This window comes from Neofelis nebulosa, chromosome 13 (genome assembly GCF_028018385.1).
Source record: "Neofelis nebulosa isolate mNeoNeb1 chromosome 13, mNeoNeb1.pri, whole genome shotgun sequence".
NCBI lineage: Eukaryota > Metazoa > Chordata > Mammalia > Carnivora > Felidae > Neofelis > Neofelis nebulosa.
The window spans coordinates 28,561,113-28,576,932 of NC_080794.1; the positions used below are offsets into that span (position 1 = coordinate 28,561,113).

Below are 15,820 nucleotides of genomic sequence, written 5' to 3' on the forward strand. Positions count from 1 at the left end.
TTTCAGGATGAGAATTTGTGTGTGGAAAGGGATGGGACTCAGGGCACTCTAAGCTTGTGGGAATATACATTTAAACAACTTTTTAGACAGCATTTTGACAATATTATCAAAACTTGAAAGGCATATTATTTAAGTCAGCACTTCCACTTAGAGGAATTTTATCCTCATTCCAATTAGTTTTAATTTTTTTTATTTAAGTATAATTAACATACAGTGTTATATCAGTTTCAGGTCTACAATATAATGATTCAGCAATTTTTTAAATTTTTTAATGTTTACTTATTTTTGAGAGAGAGAGGGAGTGTGTGGGGGGGGGGTGGGAGCGAGCAAGGGGCAGAGAGAGGGAGGGAGACACAGAATCTGAAGCAGTCTCCAGGCTCTGGGCTGTCAGCACAGAGCCTGACGCGGGGCTCGAACTCGTGAACCCTGAGATCATGACCTAAGCTGAAGTGACCTAACCAACTGAGCCACCCAGAGGCCCCAGTGATTCAACAATTCTATACGTTTCTCGGTGCTCATCAAGATTAAGTGTATTCTTAATCCCCTTTATGTATTTTATCCATCATCCTCCACCTCCCCTTCTGTATTTAAGAGTACATTTTTATTTTTCTTCGTTCATTTGCTTTGTTTCTTAAACTCCACATGTGAGTAAAATCATATGGTATTTGTCTTTCTCCGACTTATTTTACTTAGCATTATGTCCTCTACATCCATCCAAATTCCCCTTTTAGCACACTCCCTGTATTTAATGATCTTTTTGTCTCTTGAGAAAAAAGAAATATCGAGTTGTGAGATAAGAACTGTTTGCAAGTAAGTCATATTAGAAGAGGCCATGCTTCCTTCTTAGAAAGAACTTCACATGTTTGCCACAAATTGAACATTCAATGATTATAGAGTTTATGGAAAATCGCTGTTCAAGAAACTAATCCAGCATGCTGTTTAATATAACTTTAACAAATTATAATGTGGGACTTGGGACACCCCAATGATTCCGACCTCAGGAAGGTAATTAGAAGAATGAAAACCTACTTGCCCTTGGAAGGTACCATTCACCTATAGACAAAACCTTCCGTGATCATCTTGGTAAAACATGGTGAGTCCAGATAGCTCAGATATTTGAAAGAATTCTGCTCACCCAAGCAGACTGAAGCCAATGTAGAAATATCTGAATGTTAAATATGTTGCTTTGAGTGGAAAATAAAGATGTTGTATAGTAACTCTTTTTTAACTCACTGTTGAGTCTCTTGGGTCTCTGAAATTTATGTCCCATTACTTATTATAAACAAAATTATGACTGACTTATAGGGTAATCCTTGATTATAATTCAGTTTAAATTCATGTAAGTATGCACAGATGTTGGTACAGGACTGATCATTGCAGTATTGTTTGCAATAAAAAGGGGGAAACAGCTCTAATCAGGATTGGTTGCCTGAATGATATACACCCATAAATGGAATGCCAATGTACGTGACCATTAAAACGAAAATGTAGACGTACATACTTGTATGGAAAGATGTGCAAGTTATGTTAAGTGAAAAAAGAAAGATGCAGAACAGTATGCAAAATATGGGTTCATCGAAGTAAAATAAATCTATGTGTGTATATTTGAATACAGGCAGAAATTTTCTGCAATGGACTATGTGAGAAATTTAACAATGGTCACCTCTACAAAGGGTTTGGGGGAGTTTTACTTTTAACTATATTTTTCTTAGTATTTGATCTTTTTTAAAACAATACAAGCAAGCATTGCTTTGCTAATGTTTATTTATTTATTTTGGGGAGAGAGAGAACATGCGCGGGAGAGTGCACAAGTGGGGGAGGGGCAGAGAGACAGGGATACAGAGAATTTGAAGGGGGCCCCAGGCTCTGAGCTGTCAGCACAGAGCCCGACATGGGGCTTGAACTCAGGAACCATGAGATCATGACCTGAGCCGAAGTTGGATGCTTAACCGACTGAGCCACCCAGGCACCCAAGCATTACTTTTTTAGTTTCTAAAAACGAATTTAATGGCAAAGAAATAAAACAATTAGCAAAGAAAACAAAAAAGAGCATTTTAAAGATAATGTGTCCTAAAGCAATCCCATATGAATGTGGTTAAACCATCATTTTAATCTGAAGCGCGTGCAGTTGATGACTTTATTATACAGAAAAAAAGAATGTAGAGTTTGGAGCCAAACTAAATCCCAGCTACCCAGCACTTAGAGTTTAGCTTTAGGCAGGTCACTTAAGCTTGCAGAAACTCAGTTTTCACATCTGTCTAATGGATACAATCATACATTCCTTACAATTATGTTGATAGAATACTTGGCATTCTGCTTGCCAGTATTTCCCCAGTTAAGGGTTGCTCCCAGGCTGTAATGTCTTAAAGTCTCAACTCTTGTTTCCACATCTGAAAACAGGAAAAGTTAGTACTTATTATATGGGCTATAAAGAGGTGGGCTCAGGCAATTGGAAAATGATACTTTTAGTATCTCTGCCCTAATGTCCTAAATACTGCTTGGGAGTGGTTTCAAACTCATGAAATAGAGGAAAAATATTAGTTTACATTTCATCCATCACATGGTCAGTCTCCAAAAGCCACATCTAGTTGAATGTCCTCCCAATGGCATTTTCTTCTTATATTGTGTGGCTCACAGCCTTGTTAGCTGATTCCTGTGTTGAAGCTGCTGGCTCACATCCCTGGGCATTGATGACAGCTTACATCTTAGCAAACTTATTTTAGTCAGAAATCTCACCTCAGTCAGACCGTGTGTTTTGTGGGTTTTTTTTTAAATAAATAAACAAAAATTTTCTTATGGGTTTTATTAGTCAGGGTTCTCTAGAGAAAGAGGACCAGCAGAATATATATGAATATGTATAAGAGATTTATTATAAGAATTGGCTCATACAGTTATAGAGGCCAAGAACTCCCACAGTCTGCTGCCTGTAAGCTGGAGAAGGAGGGAAGTCAGTGGTGTAATTTAGCCCAAGTCAGAGGCCTGAGAATGAGGGGAGCCAATGGTGTAACTCCCAGTTTGGAGCCAAAGGCTTCAAAACCAGAGGACCACTGGTGTGAGTTCCAGAGTCGGAAGGTCTAAGGACCAGGAGCTCTGATGTCTGATGGCAGGAAATACGGATGTCCATGCTCAAGAAGGGAGGAGGGACATCATCCATCCTCCTCCTTTTTGTTGTATTTGGGCCTTCAATGGATCAGATGATGCTTGCCCACGTTGGTGCAGGTGGATATTCTTTACTCAGTCTACTGAACCAAATGCTAATCTCTTCCAGAAACACCCTCACAGATACACTCAGAAATAATGTTTTATCAGCTATCTGGGTAACCCTTAGGCCAGTTAAGTTGACACATAAAATTAACCATTACATGGATTTTTTTAGTTTACTCTGAAAATGTTTCCACCCATCCACAAGTATATATACTGGATTATTTTTTTCCCCAAAATGTTTGTTAGTGTGTGTAGAAATAAAAGGAAAAACTATCTATTAGTGGTTTTTTAAAAAATCCAGGTTTTGTCTGTGTTTGCCTAAGTCCTCTTGTCAGAGGCCAGCTCTCCATGTCAAGCAACTTGATTTATTTATCATGTGACAAATCATATCTTCGCCAATCATGTCTTCCTCATACCTTTGTAAGTAGAGGTCTTGGTATAAAAATCTTAAAGGAAATATATTTCTCAGTCTTCACGATTTACTCTATGAGAAATTCTATAAAATGTTATAAAATTTAACCCATAAACCCTTTAGTCGGTATATCTAGTAGATATTACCACATCCAACAAATTTAACAATGATTTCTTAATATCATCCAACATATAGCCTGTATTCCAATGTCCCTGGTGTCTTAAAATATATTTTTTCAATCAGAGTAGAAACAAGATCTGTATACTGCATTTGGCAATATGTCTCTTAAATATATAAAACAATACTTACAGACCTAAAAAGAGGAATATGCAAGTCCACAAGGATAATGAGAAAATTTACATACTTCTTTCACTGAGTGGTAAAACAAGCAGTCAAAAATTCATCCCTGTAGAATGTTGGTGAAAATGTAAATTGGTACACCCGTTATGGAAAACAGTTCCTCGAAAAATTAAAAATAGAGCTACCATATGATCCAACAATCCTTTTCCTGGGTATATATTCAAAGGAAATGAAATCAGTATCTCAAGAGATATCTGTACTCCCATATTTACTGCAGGATTACTCACAATAGCCGAGATATGAAAGCAACCTAAGGTCCATGGATAGATGAATGGATAAAGAGGATTTGATATGTATATACAATGAAATCTTATTCAGCCATGAGAAAGAAAGAAATTTTACCATTTGCAACAATGTGGATGAAACTGGAGGGCATTTTGCTAAGTAAAATAAGCCAGAGAAAGACAAATACTATATGGTATCACTTACAGGTGGAATCTAAAAAATTAAACTCATAGAGACAGAGAAGAAGCTGGTTTCCAGGGACTGGCAGTGGGGAAGAGGGGAGATGTAGGTCAAAGAACACAAACTTTCAGTTATAAGGTGAATGAGTTCCAAACGTCTAATATATAGCACAGTGACTATTGTTAGCAATATTGTATTATATACTTGAAATTTGCTGAATAGGTGTCAAGCATTCTTACAAAGAAAGAAAGGAAAAAAGAAAGAAAAAAGGAAAGGAAGGAAGGAAAGATTAAAACACTCATTAAATGTAAAGATTTAAGTAATAGGATTAACAGATTTGACCTGAATGACATCCATAGCATACATAGAATACTCAGCCCAACAGGGAAAGAATTCACATCTTTCTGGATGTGTGTGGAATAAACCTTTATGCTGGGGCATAAAGCACGTGTCTACAAATTTGACAGGATTGAAAACAGAGAATATGCTCTTTGATCATGGTGAGATTAAACCAGAAATCAATAATAAAAAAAAAAAAAGAGGAAATTAGAAAATAGCCCAGATTTTTGAAGATTAAGCAAATACATTTACATAAATTATGAGTCAAAAAAGAAGTCACAATGGAACTATCTGAAATGTAATAACATGAAAGAAGAGTTTAGTAAACTTGAGGGGGAAGATTTCTTGAATAGGAAACAGAAAGCACTCATTATAACCGAAGCAATGAAAAATCAAACTACATTAAATTAGAAGTGAAAAGTGTGGCTCGTTTTGGGCCGAGGGTGGGAGTTGGTGACTGGGGAGAAATACAAAGGAAACTTCTGGCAGGGGTGTGCTGGCAATGTTCTATTTCTTGATTTGGTTAGTATTCTCTGTGTATTCTGTGTTAATTCATCAAGCCACGCATTATGAGTTATACTCTTCCCTATATATGAAATTTTACAAAAACATTATTGTAAAATGTAACATGTCTAGGAAAAAATCTAACAAAGAAAGCAACGTCTTTAAAGAGAGAAAATTAAAACTAAAGTAAGTAAAAGGTGTAAAGACAACTTAGAGAGCTATACTATGTTAATAGTTAATCAGTTGAAAGATTTACTATGTGCAGATATCAAGGATATTGACAGGTTTATTTAAAAATTGTATTTGGAGTCGGTTAAAGGTCCAACTTCAGCTCAGGTCGTGATCTCACAGTTCGTGGGTTTGAGTCCCGCGTTGGGCTCTGTCCTGAAAGCTCAGAGCCTGTAGCCTGCTTCTGATTCTGTCTCTCTCTCTCTCTCTCTGCCCCTCCCCTGCTTACAGTCTGCCTCTCTCTCTCTCTCAAAAATAAATAAACGTTAAAAAAATTTTTTAATTGTATTTGGAGAAACATGACCTAAAATGAACCCAGACACTATGTTTTCACTTATTTTTTTAATTGCAGATAAATACACAGAACATAAAATTCTTCATCGTAACCACTTTGACATGTACAGTTCAGAGACATTTGGTACATTTGCATTGCTGACCAGCCATCGTCATCACCTATTCCAGAACATTTTCATCACCCCAAAAGGAAATCCCAAACCTATTAAGTAGTTAATCCCTACTCACCTTTCTCCCACCCCACCCCCCAATCCCCCACAAGTGTTAATCTGCTCTCTGTTTCTATAAATTTGCCTATTCTGGGTCTTTAATATAAATGGAAATATAGAGTATGTGGCCTTTTGTGTCTGGCTTATTTCAGTTAACATAATGTTTTTAAGGTTCATCCATGTGGTAGCACGTGACAGGGCTTTCCTTACGGCTGGATAATATCCCATTGTGTAGGATATGCTGCATTTGTCTGTTAGTTTCTGGGTTGCTTCCACTTTTTGGCTATTGTGATAGTGCTGCTGTGGACCCTTTTGCACAAATTCATTTGAAGATCTGTGTTGAGTTCTTTTGGGTATATACCTAGGAGTGGAATCATATGGTAATTTCTGAGTCATACAGTGATTCTATTTTAACTTATTAAAGACATACCAAGCTATTTTCCACACTGGCTATACCATTTTACATTCCTACTGACAGGGTGTGAGAGCTCCACTCTGGGCACACATGTAGCCTTCTAGATTCCCAGGTGTATGTAGAAGATTTTTGAAACTCTTATTCCTCAAAGTATCTCACTTCCCAGCCTTTCTCTCAGGCTTTTTTTTTTCCCCCCAACAAAAGTGACTCAACTTTATTGCAGGGACACTAGGGAAGAGCAGAGCTAGTGAGGGTCTCAGCAGGAACTCCCATCACTGAGCAAGACTGCCAGACCCCAGGTCTGTCTGGAAGGCAGAAAAGGATTAGTGTCCTGCCCTCTAGGGTCCACACCCTTGCCCTCGCTACTTAGGGCAGAGGTAGGAAACAGCCTTTCCTGTTTTCCCCATGGTCTCCAGCAGAGTCATGCTGTGCTCAGAGTTTATGCAAACCTTGTTGGGCAGGGGAACGTCAGACTCAACTCCTCCTAGCTAGTTGAGCACCCGACTGACTGCATTAGAGTAACCTTCACAGGTCACGTCCACAGACAACTCGTGCTTCAGCAGGACTGTGGATATGGTGGTGGAGGCAGTGGCTGCAATGACGCCTCTGCCAGTTCCAAGCGCAGGTGCGGCTCTCTCCCAGGCTTTGTGGAGTGTCAGTTGTTTGCCTCAACTGATATCCTTAGTGCCAAAAAGTAATAATTCTGCCTGTAAATGTTTTTGAAAAACTCCTCCATGTTGCAGCTTCTTTGCCCTTGAGAGAGTTCCAAGTCAGGCAAAGGAAAGGCAAACTTTTGTCTAGACCTTCAAGAACAACCACAATTCTCTGAGAACGAGGTCAGCTCTGCTCTCTCCATGGGCTGAGTCCTCCAGAGCACCACCGAGCAGGGGAAGTGGGGCAGTTTTACCCCAGGGGCAAGGGTAGGTTAGAAATGCCACAAAGATTTCCTACCAGGTTTCAGTTGCTTTTTCCTGATTAAGTGTTTGCTTGGTTGCTGTAAGCCGTTGACTGCTTTCCAGAGTTCCTATAAAGTTCATTCTGATATTTTTTGTCAGTTTTCAGTGTTTCCGTTGAGGATCAGGGCCTTGAAGCTCCTTACCGTGCCATTATCCCTGATAGAATACAATAGAAATAGAATAACATGGGGGGCTTTCCATAAGTTACGAAGAGTTATTATAAAGCCAGAGTAATGAGAGAGTGTGGTTTTATTTTAGGGTTGGTCCAATTGATCAGTAGAAAAGAAAAGAAAGCGCATAGGTGAGCGTTAGTGATATTGTTAATGCGCCACTTTTTAGTTTTGTTGATGGGTGCTGACTTTTACGTAGAGTCTATTGAATGTATCAGATATTACATAATGAAATGTGTTTACATTCCAACCACTTGGACACTGAGAAATACACTTTTAAATAATCAGTGGATTTCAAAACAAATTATGAACTGTTTAGACAGCAATACAAGGAGACCACTTTACATCAAATCCTATGATGGGCACCTGGGTGGCTCAGTCAGTTAAGCATCCACCTCATGATCTCAGCTCAGGTCTTGATCTCAGGATTATGAGTTCAAGCCCAGCACTGGGCTCTGTGCTGGGCATGGAGACTACTTAAAAACAAAACAAAACAAAAAACAAAACAAAACAAAACAAAACAACAACCTATGAGACACTGCTGCAAAAGCCACAGTAAGGAATGAAAGTATAAACCTTAAATGCTTTCATTATTAAAGAAGAAATAACAAAAAAGGAGTACATTCTTAGCATACATCTTAAGAATATTAAAAAGTTCAGCAAAATTAACAAGAAGCACTAGAAAGATGGGATTTTAAGGTTAGGAAAGAAAAAATTAATAAATGTAAAGCTAAAAGTTTTTCAAAGGACAAGTCTTTCAAAATAGAAAAGTTCACTGAAATTAAATTCCTCTTGAGTCTAATTGAGAAAAAATAATGTAGATAAATCAGGTTATGCTCAATTCTAATAAGGAAGCAAACAAGGTCCTGTGATGAAAAATTAACTCACTTGAACTAATAATGATAGCATGGTGTGAGGGGGGGGCAGTTTTCCTAATTGAAGGATGAGAAGGACTCAAATGGTTTAGGACATTTGGGGATGGCAATGGGAAGACTTCTAGACTGTTCTCAAGGTTAGATAAGAGCATGGTATGCTGAACTCTGTTTCCATATCCAGGACTCAGTAAACCAGGAGTTGTACACGGGGTAGTACAATGCCCAAGAGAATGAATGATGTTACAGAATCTTTGTTTGCAGATAGCCACAGGTTGGTAATAAGACAGAAAAATAAGAAATACATTTCATTGTTAAGATATATACTATTAAAATATTATATGTAGATACAACTGGGTAATCGAACCCTGGAAAATACCCGAAAACTTATTCCAAAGGGGAAAATTTTTTCTTTATTCCTTGTAAGTTTTCAAATCAGGGAAATTCTACTTGCTTTGCTTATTTCTTCGTGCACCTTAACCCCTGTGTTAGTCACTTCCTGTGTGTCCCATCAACTGAGTGGATAAATTGGATCCCCAGCAACCAGGAAGTATATGAATAATTTCTGTGAAGCTCTTACTCACCACACATTAGCAATTTGAATACTAATTAGTGTTTGTAAAGTAGGAGGAGAAATACAAGTGAAGTGGTGGTTGATTTTCATTACCTGATAGTAATGAACATATCATAATATTATTGTAAAGAATAACATCCTACTGACCTTTAATCTTACCAGTTTAAAGAAAATGTCTTTACCTACTCTACACGGAAAGATTTGGCACAGACAAGGATCATTAGAATGTGGCCTTCAAAAGGCATAAAAATAATAGTCAAACCTATACTTCCACTCCTAATATTTTCCTAATTGTCAAACCTGCATATATAAGGACTTATTCAGTAGATTCTGCTAGATGTCCACAACTCAAACATGTTCAAAATGCTAGCCATCATCCTACTCTCAGCTCATCAAGTGCACCATGGAATTCTCCCTCTTGCCCTTCAAATGCACTCTTCCATGTTTTCTATCTTCATATTCAACACAAACATCTACCTGCTTCCCCAATTCAGAAATCTGGGAGTCATCTTATCTCTTCAACTCCTGCCACATTCGTAAAAATTAAATCTTCCTGTCCTGTTGATTCTTTAAGTCCCATATTTCCTCCATCTCTGCTGCCACTACTTCAGTTTAGGGGCCCATAACAGCTTTCAGATTCCTGTGATAACCTCTTAATTGTCTTCTGACTCAACTCTTACCCTTATCCAATGTATTTGGTACATATTAGTGCCAAGTGATTCTTATAAAATGTAAATCTCATTGCCTTTCTCCCTGGTTTAAACTTCATCATTGTTCCTACAGTATGTTGGATTATATATAAAATTTTTAGTTTGGTTTCTAATGAACCGACCATTGCCTTTCTCTGATACGTACCTGACACAACAGCCATGCTGAGCTACTTGTATTCACTTACATACCACACTGTTTTATTCCTCCTGGCCTTCTGACATGCTGCTATTCCCTTTGCTTGAAGCACTTTCCCCCTTTCTTCTCCTCTCATGTCTCCAACACTCCCCAAGCCTGGCTAAATTGTATCTGACCATCAAGATTCAGTTCCAGCATCACTTTCCCTGGGAATGAAGTGTTCTCGATCTCCCACCTCCAGTAGTCTGAGTTAAATGGCCTTCTTCTTTGCATTTGCACTACCCTGTAGTAAAGATTGGGGATTTTTTTCTGAGGAGGGCTAAATAATTAGTATTTTAGGTTTTGAAAGTATAGGTAGCCCAAATGGCAGACCCTGGAGAGATCCATATCTTCTTTTTCTAAAAGTTTATTTATTTTTGAGGTGGGGGACAGACAGGAAGAGAGAGGGAGAGAGAGAATCCCAAGCAGGCTCTGTGCTGTCAGCACAGAGTTCAACATGGAGCTCAATCTCAATGGTGAAATCACGACCTCCACCAAAATCAAGAGTCAGACGCTTCACAGGGTGAGCCACCCTGGTGCCCCAAAAGATCCATGTCTTTTTAAAAATTTTTTAAATGCTTGCTTTCTGGACCTGGCCGAGCAGGAGGCACCATCATGGGAGTCGACATCCACCACAATAAGGACCAAAAGGTTCTGCGCAAGGAACCCAAGAGCCAGGACATCTACCTGAGACTGTTGGTCAAGCTGCACCGGTTTCTGGCCAGAAAGACCAACTCTACCTTTAACCAAGTTCATGAGTCGCACCAACCAGCCACCTCTGTCCCTTTCCCGGATGATCCGGGAGATGAAGCTGCCTGGCTGGGAAAACAAAACCTCTGTGGTTGCCAGGAGGGTAACCAATGACGTGTGGGTCCAGGAGGTGCCCAAAGTGAAGGTGTGCGCGTGTGCGCGCCGCATGTGAGCAGCCTTGCCGGGAGCTGCATCCTCAAAGCTGGAGGCAAGATCCTCACCTTCGACCAGTTGGCCCTGGACCCCCCGAAGGCTGTGGCACCGTCTTGCTCTCTGGTCCACGCAAGGGCCGAGAGGTGTACAGGCATTTTGGCAAGGCCCCAAGAACCCCACACAGCCACACCAAACCCTACCTGCGATCCAAGGGCCGGAAGTTCGAGCGCGCCAGAGGCCGCAGGACCAACTGTGGCTACAAAAACTAACCCCAGACCCTGCCTTGTTATTAAAAAGATTTTCACTGCTTAAAAAAAATTTTTTTTAATGTTTATTCGTTTTTGAGAGAGACAGAGAGAGCACAAGTGGGGAGAGGCGGAGAGGGAGAGGGAGATACAGAATCCAAAGCAGGCTCCAGGCTTCAAGCTGTCAGCACAGAGCCTGACCGGGGCTCAAACTCACAAACCATGAGATCATGACCTGAGCCAAAGTTGGACGCTCAACCAAGTGAGCCACCCAGGTGCCCCAAAAAGATCCATGTCCTAAAGCCAGGAACCTGAGAATGTTACCTTATTTGAAAAAACGATCCTTGCAGACGTAATGGATCTTACGATGAGGAAACCATCCTGAACTAGCTGGGTGAGGCCTAAATTCAATGACAAATGTTCTTATAGAAGACACACAGAGGAGAAGACAGGGAGAACAGGAGGAAGCCATGTGACCACAAAGGCAGAGATTGGAGCAATGAAGCCAGGAATTAAGCAATGCCAAGAGAAGCTGGATGAGGCAAAAATTGGATTATTTTCTAGAGTCCCCAGAGGGAGTGTGGCCCTATCAACACCTTGACCCTGGACTTCTGACCTTCACAACTGGGAAAGATTTAGTTTTTGCTACTTTAGCCACCCAACTTGTTACAGCTGCCGTAGGAACCTGTCTAGGTAGGGAGCTCCACGGTGCCAGCCACAGCCATGAAGCTCTGCCACAGTAGTGTCAAAGCAGTGTGGACAAGATGTGAGCACGTGGGCATAATCGTGTTCTAATAAAAACTTTATTTGCAAAAGGGATGCTAGGACAGGTTTGACCCACAGGCTGTAGACTGACAACCCATGTTATGAGGTGGTGATCGTCATACCTGATCATCACCCTCTAGAACATACGTGTACTGAAAACAAGGGGTATGTCTTATATCTTAGAATCTATAACTGAAGGGTCTCAAATTCTAATAGTGACCAGGCAGGTAAATTAAAGGAATGAAGTGGCCTGGCTGAAACAGTGAAAGTGTCATCTAACGAGGGCAACTTCTACTCAGCTCCTGGCGATTATTGCCATGTAACCCCCCCACCAACTTGGCCAAATAAATAATATCTGGGGTTCAGATTTAGTCTCTGGGCTACAATCTTCCAAGTTAGCACAACCAATGCCTGGCACAGCACACAGTAAATACTTTGTCGAATGAATCAATGTACTCACAAATACCAACTTTCTAACACCAAGTAATGAGGATATTGTAAGTATATTTGTAGGCATATAAATTCAGCATGTGACAGAGACAAAAATATTAATGGTTGTAAAATTGTACACTTTAAATATGTGAAGTTTATTGTATGTCAATTATACCTCAAGAGAACTGTTTTTAAAAAGAGATAAACTGGGGCGCCTGGGTGGCGCAGTCGGTTAAGCGTCCGACTTCAGCCAGGTCACGATCTCGCGGTCCGTGAGTTCGAGCCCCGCGTCAGGCTCTGGGCTGATGGCTCGGAGCCTGGAGCCTGTTTCCGATTCTGTGTCTCCCTCTCTCTCTGCCCCTCCCCCGTTCATGCTCTGTCTCTCTCTGTCCCAAAAATAAATAAAAAACGTTGAAAAAAAAATTTAAAAAAAAAAAAGAGATAAACTAAGGGCAAGAGTATAAATGGAAAAAAAGCATTAATGGTACAAACCATAAAAATATAAAAATGAAGTTTCTGTCTCAAGTCAAACTCTGAGCTGGCATGATGGCTCTGCTCACTGAAATGTGGGGACGAGCCTCCCCCCCTTTTCCTAAGGAGTTGCCTTTGTCCATGTAGGACAAGAGGGCACACTACCACGTGTGTATCCCAAACTGTGGACGGTGGAAGGAGGGAGGCAAGAACAGATCCTTTTTCTTTGAAGATACCACCGGGAAGTTGTCCACAAAATTTCTTCTCACATTCTAAGGGAAAGAAGACCTACACCGCTCTGCAAAGGAGGGTGGACAATGTAGTCTCTACTCTGGGAAGACATGTCCCAGGTAATGGTTGAGGGTTCTTTCACTATGGAAGAAGGGGAGAATGGATGCTGGGGACAACAGAAAGTATGTAGTGAAACCATGACATAATTTACATACTGAGAGCAATAGAAAAATCTGGCTTAAAAACTGCAGCAAATCAGACTTCTGTTTCCCACTGGGACATAATAGGTCATGTCAGGCTAACGCTCTACCACAACACCTAGAAAAGGCCAAATAAATTCTAAAAATCAGATTTTTAGAAACCTTAGTGAACCATGGGAGCAATAAAGACTGCATTAGTCTGCTCAGGCTTCCATAACAAAATACCTTAGACCTGGTGGCTTAAACAACAGATATTAATTTTCTCACAATTCTAGAGGCTGGAAGTCCAAGATCAGGGTGCCAGTATGATCAGGTTCTGTAAGACGTCTCTTTCTGTCTTGCAGATAGCTGCTTTTTTGTTGTGTGGTCACATGGCCTTCCCTTGGTGCATGCTCATGAAGAGGGAGAGGAAGAGCAAGCTCCTTGGTGTCTCTCCTTATAAGGGTAAAGTAATCTCATAATGAGGGTCCCGCCTTCATGACATCATCTAACACTAATTATCTCCCAAAGCCCCATTTCCAGATACTATCACATTGGGACTTAGGGCTTCAACATATGGATTTTGTGGGGATCCAATCATTTGGTTGATAACAAGGACTATGTGAATAGGATGCATTTATAGAGAGCAAAGAAATTTCCCAGATGACTGCCAGCCACCAGCTCTCCTTTCCTTGGAAGCATTGCTGATCCTGGGTTCAGGATAAAGGTCTGGCTTAGCCAAAAGGAGAGCCTCTGCTCAGGGAAAAGAAAACGAGTAAGCCTTTAAGATCACGGGGGCTTAGCAACAAATTGGAGATGTAGAGAGCCCCAAAGGCACAGGGAATTCTGGGGCTATCTGGACATTTGGGGAGTTAGGCTCCTACAAAACAAAGCGAAGTCTCCTGCAGTTTCACACATTTGGGAAGGGGGCCCGTCTCAAGCACTTAGCTGGTTTCCACATCATAGATATTTGCTGTACTTTGAACAGGGGTCTTCTTCCAAGGGTGATTCCTGAGGAGGGACCAAACTATGTTCTGTCAGCATGAAATACTCCCAGCAAGAGGAAGGTAAGTATCTCCCTTCTCAAAGAAGAATCTTGGTATTACACTACACCTGCCCCCCCCACAATAGAAGTTAGAAGATTATTGATGAAATCTTCAGAGAACTAACATAAAATGACTTCTAACTTCTAACTCTATATTCAGTGAAAATATCTTTTAGCAAGGATGATGAAACAAGCACATTTTCGGACTAACAAAATTAAGGGAATTTGTTGATAGAAGGCATTCCCTAAAGGTAAATTAAAGAAATATCTCCAGGCAGAGAGAAAATGATCCCAAATAGGAACGTGAACATGCAGAAGGGAATGAAGAACACTAGAAAGGGAAACTAAATCAGTAAATACAAATATGAACTCTGCAAAATCATAATCATAAATCACATGAGGTTTGCATTATATGTAGAACAGTAACACAAAGTGAGAGATAGGCAACAGTCAACATTACAATTTGTATTAGTCTATTGTAAGGTAAGAATGTATATCGGATATCTAGGAGAATCACTATATGAATAGTTAATGACAAAAATTACAAGATAATAGAAGGGATAAATGGAATAATACTTTTTAAAATGTCTGTTTAGTCCTAAAGAGAGAAATAAAATAGAAAAAGAGTAACATATTACAGCTTTAATAGAAAATGAATGGCATCATGGTATATATAAATTCAACCATGCAAGTAATTACATTAAGTATAAATGAACTAAATACACCAAGGTTTATGGTTGTCAGGTTGGATTAGTCAGCAACTATATTTTGCTTAAAGAGTCACACTAAAGATAAAAAGAGACCACAGAACGCAACAGAAGAGTTGACAGCAAAAGAGCAACAACAACAAAAAGCCACGAAAACACTCAATGAAAGGTAGTATATCTATACTAAAATCAGACAGAGTAGATGTAATGCAAAAAAGCATTACCACAGATAAAGACAGAGATTTCATAATTATAAAAGGGTGAATCCAGCAGGAAGCTATTACAATCCTAAATTTGTATGTGCTCTGTAACAGAACTTCAACTATTGAAGCAAAATGGGCAGAATTAAAAGAAGCAATGGACAAATCCATACTCTTAATGCAAAACTTTAGCATACTTCATTAGCTCATAAAATAGTCTAACAAAAAAAAATCTGTAAAAACATACCACAATTGACCAACTTGATCTAACTGGCTTATATAGAATATTACATCAAACAATGATAGAATGCACCTTCTTTTCAAGTGCAAATAGATCTTTTATTGAAATCATAAAGAAAGTCTCAACGAATTTGAAAAAAAATTAAAGTCATTGATAGTTTGCTATTTTTCCACAATAGCATCAAAGTAGAAATCAATAATAAAAATATAACTAGAATAATGCCAACTACTTGACAATTCAAACACTTCAACAATTAATTTGACAATTTAGGTGAAATGTATAAATCCCTAGAAAAATACAACTTATCAAAACTGTCAGAAGTAGAAAATCTGAATGGTTCAATACCTATTAAAGATGGTCAATCCATTATTTAAAATCTCCCCCAATGAACAGTCTGGGCCCACATGGTCTCACTTGTAAATTCTTGAAAAAATTTACGGAGAAGAAATAACACAAACCTTGCACAAACTCTTCAGGAAAACAGAGAGACAACTGTTTTTCAAATGCAACTTTTATAAGACCAATACAACCACAATTGCAAAACCTGACAAAGGCATTTCATGAAAGGAAGAGT

The 15,820-nt window shown here is 39.4% G+C and overlaps 2 pseudogenes; one reads left to right on the forward strand and one right to left on the reverse strand.

Annotated features, from left to right (window-relative positions):
• Nucleotides 1-6,722: 6,722 nt before the first annotated feature.
• LOC131492711 (copper transport protein ATOX1-like) lies at nt 6,723-7,038 on the reverse strand (annotated as a pseudogene).
• Nucleotides 7,039-10,412: 3,374 nt separating this feature from the next.
• On the forward strand, nt 10,413-11,048 carry LOC131492374 (large ribosomal subunit protein eL18-like; annotated as a pseudogene).
• The last annotated feature ends 4,772 nt before the right edge of the window (nt 11,049-15,820 follow it).